The sequence below is a fragment of the Meles meles genome, chromosome 5, assembly GCF_922984935.1.
Source record: "Meles meles chromosome 5, mMelMel3.1 paternal haplotype, whole genome shotgun sequence".
Taxonomy (NCBI): Eukaryota; Metazoa; Chordata; class Mammalia; order Carnivora; family Mustelidae; genus Meles; species Meles meles.
The window spans coordinates 142921679-142935661 of record NC_060070.1 but is presented as its reverse complement, the minus strand read 5'-3'; the positions used below and the strand labels follow the sequence as shown (position 1 = coordinate 142935661).

The following is a 13983-nucleotide window of genomic DNA, read 5'->3' as shown; positions in this document are numbered from 1 at the left end:
GAGTGCTTGCAAAACCGCAGATTTCTGGGCCTAACCCCCAGGGTTTCTGTAATAGGGTGGGGCCTGAGAATGTGTATTTCTAACGCATCCCTCCAGGATCCTGGTGTGGCTTTCCCAGACGCCACCTTTCAGAGTGCAGCTGGGAGGACGTATGCTGTACGAGAAGGCTCACGATGGTGGTCAGTATTCACCGCCACCCCGCCCAGACTCACCCACCCAAATCGCCCAAACTAGATGTTTTTTGACATTCTTTCCTTTTCCTGAATATTTGGTTCTCTCTCGACGCCTCAACCAATAGAAACACAAAGTGACTTTTGGATGAAGCAGTTCTCACCTGAGTCGCCCTAAATAACGTTGACAGATCGTGAGTGCCCGGCCTCAGCTAGAACTCCGAGAGGCTTAATTCACACACGTATGTGCACCAGAGGCCAGGGATGGCTTTTGGCTCCGTTCTCCTTTTTTAAAAATGCAGTGAGTAAGCTAATTTTATAGGAATGTCTCAGAAAGCTATTCCTGTAAACCCAGCATTGTTACATTGAAATAGAGGAAGCGGGGCTGATTAGTGCAATGTTACTGAAACCTCATCGTAACTGTCCCTCCAAATTTAGAGGGTTTGCATGGGAACCCTCCTACTCACCCCTTATGGCTCTGTCGTAGGGCGAAGTCGCGTTTGCTCACATGCCCTCTCCTTGTTCAGACAGGGTTAATACCTCTCCGTGATTCTTTCACTGGACGGGATGAGTAATCGGGGGAGACTTGGTATTAACTGCTTCATCCACTGTGTGTGTGAGTCATCTCCTGCTTGTCTTATTAATTCAACTGGAAGGAGGAGAAATGTTATCTCTGTTCCTGAGGCCAGCTTGGGCTTCAGTGAACTAGGGTACTCCCTCGAGGGGCTCGCGATCGCTGTTTCATTCACTTACTAAGGGAATGAATCCGTTGTGAATCTCATTAGTGTAGCATGTATACGTAAATACATAAATGCCAACTGCGGGCGATAGTGAGTGGGATGTTTACAACTGATCAGCTGCCGCAGGTGGGATGGGAGCTCTGGAAGGGTTTTCTATGGAAGGTGGTTGACTTTAAAAAAAAAAAAAAAGGATGAGTTCAGGTTATTCAAGTTCCTCTCCCCACTGCACATCCCTCCTCTTGCTTCTGATTTGATTAACAGAGGTACTGGGGGAAGAAGAGAACAGTTTTCCAAATAAAATTGCCTGGGATTCTTGTTGGGGTTTAATGTGGTAGCTGGATTATCTTGAAATGCAGTTATATGCTTAGTTTCTACTTCTGATGCTCAGTTCACTCGTGTCTTCCTGTTTGGCTTGTACCTTCCCCTTCTGACTCAGTTTTCTCTGTTTCTCTTCTTACTCTGCCAGACCGCTGTTCTTCCTCTCTGCCTTTGGCTTTTCTCACTTACCCGCTCCGTTGTATGGCCTTTTTCACTGAAGCATGTCTCTCTTCACTCTTTCTTTATCCCCAGGCAGACCCTCCAGGTGGAAGGTACCTTTCTTTTAATGAACACATTCATTTTGATTCAGGAAGAATTTACATATGGAGAAAGGGAACATAGATCTTAAACGTGCAGTTCAGTGAGTTTTGATAAGTGGGTACCTCTCTGCAGTCAGCTCCCTGATCGGGATAGAAGACATTTCCGTCATCCCAAAGAGGGTCTTTCTTCCTCCTTCCTGTCTGTTCCTGTCACCCCACTGCTCTGATTTCTCCTCTCGTAATGACTTTTGTGTGTTCTTGGACTCCATACAAATGGAATCATTCGGTGCGTACCTTCTTTGTATTTGCCTTCTCTTGTTTAACATATTTTTGCGATTCACCCATGTTGTCGCATGCATGAAGACGTCATTGTTTTTAATTATTTGTAAAGATTTATTTATTTATTTTAGAGAGAGAGGGAGTGTGAGCGGGGGTGTAAGAGCAGAGGGAGAGGGAGACAGAGAGAATCCCAAGGAAACTCAGTAGTGAGCATAGAGTCGAACGTGAGCCTGGATCCCAGGACCCTGAGATGATGACCTGAGCCGAAATCAAGAGTCAGCCGCTTAACTGACTGAGCCACCCAGTGCCCCAAGATTTCGTGATTTTTGTTTTTTTAAATGCTGGTTAGTGCAGGGGTTCCTGCGTGGCTCACTCAGTTAAGCTTCCAGCTGTTGGTTTTGGCTCAGGTCATGAACTCATGAAGGGTGGGATCAAGCCCATGAGAGCTCCATACTCAGTGGGGAGTCTGCTTGACGTTCTCTGCCTCGGCGCCTATCCCAACTCATCCTCTCTCTCTCTCTCTCTCTCTCTCAAATAAAGAGATAAATCTTTCAAAAGAAATGCTGGCCAGTTTTCCATTGTGTATGTAGCTATACGTTATTCATTCACTTGTTCACAGATGTTGGGTTGTATTCGCATTTTCACTGTTCCGAAGAAAGCAGTTATAAACACCCTTGTGTTTTTGTGGACATATGTTTTCTTTCTTTTTCGAGTGGATTAAGTGGGACATAGGGTAGGTGTGTAGCTTTGTAAGAAACTGCTTATAAAAAGCAAGTGGTTGTAGCCTTGCATGCTTCCTCCAGAAGTGTGTGAAAGTTCTAGCCACTCCAAATCCTCACCAATATTTAGTGTTCTTGTTCTTTTTAATTTTAGCTATTCTAGTGGTTAAATGAAATATCACATGGTGTTAATTGCATTTCCTGATGACTAATGATGCCGAGCACCTTTTTTTATGTGCCTTTTGGCCATTTGTTTTGTGTCTGTTCCAGTCCTTTGACCGTTTATAAAACTGGGTTGGTTGCCTTTTTTGGATGTGTAAGAGTTCTTTATATATGCTGGGTATAAGTCCTTTGTCAGAATATGTATTACCACATTTTTCCCCACTGTTTTGGCTTTTCTTTTCTTTTCTTTTTTTTTTTTTTTTTTTGAGTAGGCTCCACACTGGGGTGGAGCCCACCCAGTGTAGGGCTCAAACTCACAACCCTGAGATCAAGACGTGATCTGAGACTGAGAGTCAGATGCTTAACCAAATAAGTCACCCCAGCACCCCGTATCTTTTCATTTCTTAACTGTGCTTTTGGTAAACAGTTTTTCATTTTTTTCTTTTTCTTTTTTTTTTTAAGATCTTATTTATTTGACAGAGAGAGAGATCGCAAGTAGGCAGAGAGGCAGGCAGAGAGAGAGTGGGGGAAGCAGACTCCCCACTGAGCAGAGAGCCCGATGCGGGACCCTGAGATCATGACCTGAGCCGAAGGCAGAGGCTTAACCCACTGAGCCATCTAGGCACCCCAGCAGTTTTTAATTTTAATGAAATCTAATTTATACTTTTTATAAAAAGATTTTATTTATTTATTTGAGAGAGAGAATGAGAGAGAATATGAGCCAGGAGAAGGTCAGAGAGAGAAGCAGACTCCCCACAGAGCTGGGAGCCTGATGTGGGGCTTGATCCCAGGACTCTGGGATCATGACCCGAGCCAAAGGCTGCTGCTTAACCAACTGAGCCACCCAGGAGTCCCTAACATTACTATTTAAATCTGTGACCCATCTCAAATTAGTTTTAATGTATGGTGTGAGGTGTAGGGGTGAAGGTTCAAAATTTTTTTCATATATTTATTGAACTGTATGAAACCATTATGGTTAAGACTTTCTTTTCTTATCAAATCACTTTATCGCCTTTGTTAGAAATAAAGTGACTGTGTTTGTACCGCTTCAAGACTCTTTCTTCTGTTCCATTGATCTGCATGCTATACTGTCAATACCATACTGACTTGATTAGAATAGCTTTACCGTAAGTCTGGTAGTGTGAGTCCTCTAACTTTGTACTTCTTTTTCAAGATCGTTTTGGGTATTTTAGCTCTTTAGGATTCCATAGAAATTTAAGCATTGACTTGGTGATGAGCCCTGGATGTTAACTAAAATAAAAACTTAAAAACAAAACAAAACAAAATAAATAAAACAAATTGTACAGCTGAAAACAAAACCTTTTAGAAGTTTGTCTGGACTGCATTGAATTATGAGAAATCAGTTTAAGGACAGTCCACATTTTAGCAACTATGAGATTTCCAATTAAAAAAGCACTATGTCTCCCTGCCCTCTTATTTAGTAATTTCTCTCAGTAATGTTTCCCTCTTTTTGCAGAGGCATTTCACATTTTCTTTTTTTTTAAATTTAACCATATTGTAGGTTTTTTGATACCATAATAAGTTTAAATTTTTAGAATCATATTTTCAAATTATTTAATATTTAGATAAAGAAATACTTTTGTTTATTGACATTGTATCTTAGGGACTGCTAAATTCACTTACTGGTGAAGGCACAAAACCATGTTCCTTATCTTAGGGGGAAAGCATTCACACTGTCACCATTAACTGTGATGTTAACGCTTAAGTTTTGCATGGCTGTCCTCTATTGGCTTGGAGAAGTTTCCTTCTTTTCCTGATTTTCCAAGGGATGTTTGTCTGTTGTTATCAGCAAAGGCTTTTGAATTTCGCATAGGTTCTTTTTCTGCATCTATTAAGATGCTGTATCACTCCCCCCCCCCCCAATCCTGGTGAATTACATTGATTGATTGATTTTAAAAGTTTACCAACCCTGAGTTTCTGGGATAAGAAAAAGTTATAATTATGAAGGTATTGCTATTCTTCTTACCTACTCTTTCAATATTAAGTATTTTTACCACTTTGTCCATGAATATCTGTCTCTTATTTTCTTCCCTTGTGTAGTATTTATAGGTTTTGGTGTTAGTGTTACATTGGTCTCATACAATGTGTGGTATATTGCTGTCTTCACTTTTCTCTGAAAGAATTTTTTGTAGGATTTTATCTCTTTTAAAAATTTGGTAAAATCCAGTAGTGAAACCATTGGGCCTGGAATTTTCTTTGTGTAAAGGTTCTAAAACTATTACAAATATGATTAAAAATATACAGTAAAGTGTCCTTTTTTCTTATGGTATACAGTTTTCTGAATTTTAATACATCTGTAAAATTGAATAGGCACCACCACAGTCAGGATACATGACAGTTGAATCATGGTGTGCTAAGGTTTTGATAATGAATTCAGTTTCTTAACAGAGAGAAGACTATTCCCATTTTTAATTTATTCTTTTTTTTTTTTTTAATTTATTCTTCATTATGTTTTGGTAAATTATATTTCTGATTTTTCAAGAAATTGTTCCTTTCATCTGAGTTGTCAAATTTATTGACACAAACTCTTTGCAATATTTCCTTATTATCTGTTTAGTGTGTGTAGGAGCTCTAAAAGTATCCCCCTTTTCACTTCTGCTCTTGGTTATTTTGTCTTTTACTTTTGTGATCAGTTAATTAATTTTATTTGTCTTTCCCAAGAATGAACTGTTGCTTGTTTTCTGTTTCATTGATTTCCGTTCTTATCTTTATTATTTCCTTCTTTGTCCTTCCTTTGGGTTTAATTTACTCTCCTTTTTCTAATCATTGATTTGAAGTTTTTCTTCTTTTCTGTTAATGGTGCACACACTTTTAGGATTATCATATCTTCCCAATGAGTATATACCCTTTAATTATTATAACGGTCCTTTGGCTCTGGTAATTCTCCTTGTCCGCAAGTCTTCTGATACGGATGGATGTGGCCGTAATAGCTGTTGGCTGTTCAGATGTCAGTGACCAACTTTCCATGAATCCTCATAGTTTTGCTGCTTGGCACAAATTCTGATGTATAATAAATACTTTTATTGTTACGTCACTCCGTATAGACAGGCCCCGACGTAAGATGGTTTGACTTAGGATTTTTCAGTTTTATGATGGAGCAAAAGCGTTATGCCTTTAAGCGCTATGCACTTAGAATTTTGAATTTTGATCTCTTTTTGGGTGTCGGTGTATGCAGTACAGTGTTCTCCCAGGGTGTGGGGTAGCTGCAGCTTCTCAGCCACCGGTCCCAAGAGTAGACACCCCCTACACTGACAACCGTTCCGAACCCATACAACCAACCATTCTGGTTTCCACTCTCAGTAAAATATCTAAGTGTTCCGAGCACATGGAGGTAGGCTAAGCTGAATTGTGATGTTCGGTAAGGGTACACCCATGAAATGCATTTTTGAATTAGGATCTTTTCATCCTATAGTGGGTTTATGAGGACTTAACCCTACTGTAACTCAAGGAGCATCTATATTTTATTACTTCCATTTTCATTCCTTCAGGACTGTTTAATAGTAAGTATTTTTAATTTCCAGGAACATGGGGAGTTTTTAAACTTTTTTTTTTTTGATTGCTAACTCCATTTTAATTTTTTTTGTTTATCTGGTTTTCTCCAAAGGTGCTACTTTAAATATTTTGAGCCCATTTTGTAGGTGCGTATGTGTTTTTGATCATACAGTCTTCTTCACTGATGATTCCTTTTGCCAGTATAGAATGTCCCTTGTGGTCATTTGTAATGCTTTTTACCTCACGTTCCATTTATTTGATATTAAAAGTTCTATCCCGGATTTTTTTTTTATTTCATTCATTTTTTTTTAGTTCTTTATTTTCATCTTTGTTTTATACTTCCTTTTAAATGGATCACTGTTTTTTCCCCACATACTGTCCAATACTAGTCTTGTTATTTTTTATTTCTTTAGAGAGAGTGTGTGAATGGGGCCGGGACAGAGGGAGAGAGGGAGGGAGAGAGAGAATCCTGAACAGGCTCCTCATGAGACTTGATCTCACAACCCTAAGATCATGACTTGAGCCAAAATCAAGAGTTGGACGCTCAACCCACTGAGCCACCCACGCACCCTTACTAGTCTCTATTATTTGATTAGTGACTTTATACCCAATTATAATTATTTTTATTAAGACTTTTCAGTTTTGTCTAATTTTTTTCTACTTGCCATTTATTTTTTCCCTTTCCTTCCTTCCTTTAGATAGGTTGAATTTTCTTTGGGTAGTTTAAAAGAACACATCTTATATCATTCTTACAGTGCTTACCTTTATCGTAACCTAAACTTAGCTTGTCTAAGACTTATCAGTGACTTCATTGTTCCCCAAATCACTCCCCACCTCATAACCATTAGACCTCTCCTGTCTCAGACCCCTGTTTTCCCCAGTTTGCCCCCTCCTGAATTTCTCCCAGGAGTTTCCCTGAGTACTTGTGTTAGTGAATGGGCGTAACTTTGAGATGGGTATCAGTCTGCAGCCTGTGCAACTGCCCCATTTTGTTTGGAACCAGAAGTGACTTGATCTTTTAGAAAGTTCTTGCTTCTGACAAAATGGAGGGTAGAATTGATTGGGGAGACACTGGAGGCAGAGATGCCCCTAGGGGTCTGTTGCAGTAGTGCAGGAGAGGTTAGGATGGTGGCAGTTCAATGGAAGGACTGGGGGAACATTGGTGATCTTGGTGTGTTTGTACTTGAGGAGTGCGGGAGATAGAGAAATTGATGAAGCTAAGCACGGTGGTAAATATATTACATTTCTCTACTGTTTTGTATTCTATTGTATTCTTTTTCGTGTTCTATTCTTTTCCAAATTCCAGTTATCCTGTTTCTCATGAGGTAAATGAGGAAAAGCATGTGAGGTACATGACATGTCTGGTCTAGAAGGGATCATTTAAAAAAGTGAACGCTGATTTCCACATTTCTGCCTCACGCGACTCTATGAATGGGTGTAGGAAGGCTGCAGGTGAGCCAGGAGGAGGAAGTGGCTTTTGTTGTTTGTGTTGTTTCTGCACTGGAGAGCAGTGGATAATGTAATTATTTTATTTTATTCTTTGTCTCTTTAAATTTGAATTGCCGGTGGGACATCTAGGTAGCAGGTGCTTGGATATCGAAATCTAGAGCTGATAGGAGAGAGGGATTTGAGAGTAGTAAAACTATAGGAGGTCGTCCAGCAGGGCACGACAGAGTGAGAAAGAGAGAAGAGCCTTGAGAAAACATTTATGGGTTGGATTTGGAAGAAGATCCACCAGAGAAAAGGAGGAGGCCTGGGTTCTTGTCCCAGTTCTGACACTGACTGGTTTTCTTAATCTTTGGAGAAATAATCCTTTCAGGGGCTTCTCTTTCTTTCTTTCTTTTTAAGATTTATTTATTTATTTGATAGAGAAATCACAAGTAGGCAGAGAGGCAGGCAGAGAGAGGGGGGAAGCAGGCTCCCCTCTGCTCATGTGGGACTCGATCCCAGGACCCCTGGTAATCATGACCTGAGCTGAAGGCAGAGGCTTAAACCCCTGAGCCACCCCGGCGCCCTGGGGGCTTCTCTTTCTTTTGAGCTTCTCTGTCTCTCTCTCTTCATCCCCCTCCTCTTTCCTCCTTCCCTCCCTCCCTCCCTCCCTCCCTTCATTCTTCATTAATTTAACAAATGTTTCATGGACACCTGCACAGGATACAGAACCACAGAGAAGGGGTATGTAAATTGGACTAACTGAGGGGGAAAAGGGGAGTCAGAGGAGGCTTTCAGAATACATGTCCTTCAAACTAAGCTTTTGGGAATGAGGAGTAGTTTAGACAAGCATATGCAAAGAGAGACCCAAAAAAAGTGCTGAATGATGTATGGGCAGACAAAAGAGCCAAGAGCAGGTCTGGAGGCAGGCCTGACAACCCCAGAGAGGTTCAAGACTAGATCAGGAAGGGGCCTTGTGTGCTGAACCCGGGAACCTGGCTTTTATCCAGAACGTAAAGCCAACCCCAAACCCACTGAGGGCCCTGAGGTGGGGATGTGAGAAGGCAGGTGTGTGTTTTAGAGACCTCATTTTTCTAGTGCTAGGCATGTGGCATGAAAAGGGACCAGGTGGTTGGTAGGGAGACCAGAGAGGAAACAGTTACAGAAGTTCAGGTGACAGAGGAATGTTTATTTAACCACCGTGGAGCGCCTGCTCCCTGCTAATCACTGGTCTGTGTGCTGAGGATCCCGCCTGGGCCAGGACACGCAGGCCCCTCATTTTCAGGGAGCTTGGAGTGTCCCTGGAAATGACCGACGGGGCAAGAGCCCAAGAGAAGAGGGATGTGAATGAGGCAAGATCTAAGGACTTGAAGGTGAGTGAGAGGGCAGGGTTTCTGCTTTGGACCAGCAGGTGGACAGCAACACCACTCATGGCAATGGGGAGCCTGGCCGAAGAACTAAGGAGGGCCTCCAGGTGGAGGTGTCCAGCACGTCCTCGGCTAAACAGCTCTAGACCTCAGAAGGGGCCTCTGCAGCTTATTGGTCTGCTAAATCAAAGAATGGAACTAGATGTTTAACTTGATTGTATTCTATTCCATGACTGAATCTTGGTGTCCACCTCTGACGGTGGCGTCACTGAAGACCAGACTTCCTTCTGCGTCTCTCCAGAACCTCCTACGGGGCTGGCCAGCACAGTAGGGTTACTCGTGGTTTGAGGTGGACCTGGAACCCAGGGCTGTTGATTTCATTACTCTCCAAGTCCCTGCTTTCCTCCAGTTGCCCCCTTGCCTTTGGCTTGCTGTGTAAACTGCCTCGGGCCATTCTCCCATATTCCTATCCCCTGCGCTTACAGAATGCTCCAGCTCCGAGGGCTCTTAGCATGGCTTGGGTCCACTCTGTGCATTTCACAGAGAGACGAGGCCTGGTGGCAGGTGGCGAGGTTTCCAAAGCAGTAGCAGGGCTAAGATTAGATCTCTTAATTCACTGGTCCCTCTGGCAATGCGTCCCCTCCCCTTCCCTTGGTTCACACTGGGGTCCTCAGAGAGTGAGCTCTCAGGTGGGTATTTGTGCAGAAGTCTGGAAATGATTAGGTCTGTGCGTATGGCTCAGAGACCTGTGTCAAGATTGCCGGGAAGCATCGGGGTTCCTTCAGCTCTGACGGAGCGAGACGGTGTCCTTGGGGCCACGCTTGGACTCGGGCAGCCGTGGGTCTGCAGGTCCTTGTGTGGGTTGCCCTCAGGAGGCTCCCTGTCAGGAATCATTTCACCCCAGGTAGGGACTCACACTGCTCTGCACCTTCAAAGAAAAAGTAAAAAGTGCAGAAATGACCCGACTGAGTGTGAGAAGCACTTCTCGCCGGTAAGAGTTTCAAGTGCAGGAGAAAGAGACGTGTTGAAAGAACATTGACTTTCATCAGCTTTGAGCATCTGCTTTTTATTCTTTAAAAGGAAGCAACACCTCAAATTACAGCAGTCCCTCGGCAAGCAGGCACTTGAGATTTTGATCTGGGTAGATTCTTCGAGGGAGTGCCCCGCGGAGCTCTTAGGAGTGATTTGTAGAATGACAGCTTTTGTGGGGAAGGGGAGAGGGCAGCCAAGACAGGGAAGGAACGCCTCTGCGCAACAGCAAATGAGCCATTTCTCTCCTGCCTGGGTGCTAGTGGAAACTGTTCTCAGCAGACCCCGGAGACCAAATTAAAATAGATAGGAAACGAAAGCTAAACACCATGTTTAAAATGTTTAAAAAAAAATTTTTTTTTTAATTTTTAATGCGGTGCCTGCTTCCAGAGCACTCCTGCAGCGTGGGTCCCATCATCATTTCCCCTCTTTTATGCAGATTTTATTATTTTTACTGTGCCTGAAATGCCCAGTATAAAACTTGCCCATTAAGCATTTTTAATGTGGGGTTCCGTGACTTAAGTCCGTTCACAGTCATGTAGGTCACAACTATCCTACAGTGGCAGTTTTTTTTATTTTAGGGGCAAGTTTCCCAAATGAGGCATCTTGGGAAGCGGGGAAGGGTCACCCCTAACCCCACTTATCCATGTGATTTTGTGCAGACCCACTTGCTGCAGTGTTCATGGACGTTATAAGTAAATTTCAGAGCTATAAGGGAAGTTAAGGACAGTTCCCTCCATGCCCCCTTTTTCAGATTAAGAGAGATGGATAGCTCAGAAGGACAGTGGCTTGTGTCGCTGGATGGTGGCGGAGCTGGGTCCAGAGTCCAGGTGCTCCATTGCCTGAGACCAGTGCCCTGGGCTGGTCTGTCTTTAGTTTCAAAATGTGTTATAAAAAATTCATCGGTGGTTTATTTTTAGGATAATCTTTCTCTCTCTCTCCCTCCTTCTTTGTGTGGTTTCTATGTCTGGATTTTTTTAAATGCCGTTTTCAAACAGGAATTTGTTATTTTTTTAAAAAGATTTTTGTCTATTTATTTGACAGGCAGAGATCACAAGTAGGCAGAGAGTCAGGCAGAGTTGTGGGGGGGAAGCAGGCTCCCTGCTGAGCAGAGAGCCAGATGCAGGGGCTCCATCGCAGGACCCTGAGATCATGACCTGAGCAGAAGGCAGAGGTTTAACCCACTGAGCCACCCAGGTGGCCCCAGGAATTTGTTTTAAAGATTTTATTTATTTATTTGACAGACAGAGCACAAGTAGGTAGAGAGGCAGGCAGAGAGAGGAAGGGAAGCAGACTCCCTGCTGAGCAGAGAGCCTGATGCTGGGCTTGATCCCAGGACCCAGGGATCATGAGGAATTTGTTTTAAACAAGAAAATCACAACATTGTTGTTTATTACTCGTGACCTCGATGCAGCCGACATTCAGGGCTGTCTTGCCTGTGTTCAGATATGACTCTACCCAGGATCTTCCTGCCTCCCCCCAACCCCCCTTTGTTTTGCTGATTGTAGTAAAACCAAAGTTTAAAGGTGATATTTTCTCAGGTTGGGGTTTTAGACTGTTGCTTTTCCTTCTTCAGAGCTGTTTCCCACTTTGGAAAATTGGGTGAAAACCTAGGGAAAGCAGAGCCTGCCCCGTAAGAACAGAATGTCTGTTTTTCCCACTTCACACCTTCAGGGCTGACCTGCCCATTAAATCTCCCCTCCAGCCCCTCCAGGCTGGCAGTGCTCACCTCCTCCTCTTGCCCGCCCTGGACGTCTGTGGGAGGCGGTTGGGAAGCCGGAGGAGGAGGAGGATGGGGGAGCAGGGGTATATTGTTGGGCTCAGCCATGGCAACCACAACAGTAAAAGGAACAGGAGTAGCCTTGTGCGGCTTTGCAAATGGCTACGGTTCAGCCCTTATCTTGGGACTCCCACTCTGCCCCAGACAACCTGGTCTCCGATCTCCGGTAAGGTTAAACTTGGCCCTCCCCTCCCACCCTCCGTGATCAGCCTGGAATGGCCACGAGGTTGGGGAGGGAAGGAGGGAGGGAAAGAGTCCAGAACCCAATGAGACGTGCACCCAGCAGAAAAGGGAGCTCCTTCTTTTCCAGGACTGAGCACCTTGCTTCAAAGAGCCTGCCAGGAAGGGGCAGCCCCGGGAAAGTCGCAGAAGACCCCGGAATTGGTCCATAGGGAAGCTGAGATGCACGAACCGCCTGGCACATGTGTTTTCCTTAAAACTGTAATTGAAGAAGACAGAGGAAGCTCCCCCTTGCTTCATAATCGCCTTTTTTTCCGGGGCAGCAGCGGTTGGGGGTGGGGGGGTGGGGAGAGGCACTTAGAATAGCATTTCTTTTCATTCAGCAAACAGATAATTTTCGGTGTCATTCCGTTTATTTTGAGTAGTGTTTCATCCTGAGCAGATGAAGAATTTTATTTTTTTAAAATCTGGACCGTGTTGCTTCCTACCCGGGGAAACTTGCTTTTTTTTTTTTTTTTTTTTAAATGCTGATGAACCAAGTCTATGTGGTCAAGTCTTGAACTTTGAATATGTTTCTCTTCCAAGAGGGCGAAAGCGTAGATTCTTCTTCAGAATCATGTGAGTCTGACATTTCACTTGGGGAAATCTAAGGAAGTTGGTGCGGGCTCCCATTAAGGAAACAAGTGCCTCTTTTTGCTCCTTATCACCTTTTAGTATCTGTCGGGCTGGCTCGCACCATGTGGTCTGGCTGGGCTCCCTCCCTGGAAGTCACATCCTGCTTGAGAACCCTCTTTACAACCACCCACGTTTGTGGGTCTTCGGCTCCACGGTGAGGAGCCAAGGGGGTAAACCATCAGTAAACAAAGGGGTCGGTGCTCCCCGAAGCCCAATCGCAATGTGCCTCTGGATTCAGGGAGACCTGCCTGTTGGGCTTTTGCACCCTCACTCACTCCTAACCTACAGGGCTCTGCTGTGCCCTTTCATTTTCACTTTTGTCGTTTGAGTAGTAACGGACAGGGAAGTAGTTACTCAATTTGTAAAACGTTGGGTGGTGAGGTCACAGATTCTGAGAGGAGCCTGTACTTTGTAGCTGTTTCAGTCGGGACCACAGCAAGATTTTTGCTTATATATTTCGGGGCCGTTTTTGTTGCTCTTTTAAATGCAGTATAGGGGCGCCTGGGTGGCTCAGGGGGTTAAGCCTCTGTCTTCAGCTCGGGTCATGATCTCAGGGTTCTGGGATCAAGCCCCGCATCGGGCTCCCCCCACCCCCACCACGCCTACCTCTCTGCCTACTTGTGATCTCTCTCTATCTGTGTCAGATAAATAAATCAAATCTTTAAAAAAATAAATGCAGTATAACAGGGAAAAATAGAAAAGTTGCTTTCTGCCCCTGAGCTGCTGAACCCTTGAACACAACAGATCAGCAAATACAGATGAACTTCCACAGGCAAATAATATTTCTTGTCTAGTGGTGAACTGAACATTGCACAAAAGAAAACAAAAACAAGGGGATTTTTTTTTTCGTGGAAGTAAAGATTAGGTATTAATTTCTGGACAGACCTTGTGTTGCACAAGTGAAATTAAAAACAATTTTTTTTCCTCTCTTGGTTATATATTCTTGGTATGGTTGAGCTTTTCTGCCTTCAAAAAATTCGCTTAGTTGAAAAAGAGAGCAGTATTGAACACTGTATTTCATTTTATTGAATTGGAAGGACAATCATAGAATCTGAATTTTAAAGCTGATGAAAGGGCTTTAATCTAACCGAATGTTCTAATTTTACAGGGGAGAAATCTGAGGTGTGGTGAGGTTAAGGGACCAGCCCTGCAAACACACGGCTCGTTTGTATGAGGGCTGAGGCTGAAAACACAGCTGTCCAGAGACTCCTAGCTCCGTGTTTTTTCTTCTTTGGGCATTGTTTTTAGCTTCAGTTAGGATCCTTTTCTCTTACTGGGATTATTTTTTAAGTGGCTTGGTTTTGAAAATGTGTGATTTCAATGTCATTGTTCTCATCTTTCAAGAAGAAGAAGAACAACAACA

General features: G+C 43.5%; 1 protein-coding gene across 8 annotated transcripts in view; it reads left to right on the top strand.

Annotated features, from left to right (window-relative positions):
- ATXN1 (ataxin 1) overlaps positions 1-13983 on the top strand; it is a 394638-nt gene that overhangs the window by 47248 nt on the left and 333407 nt on the right. The window lies entirely within an intron of this gene.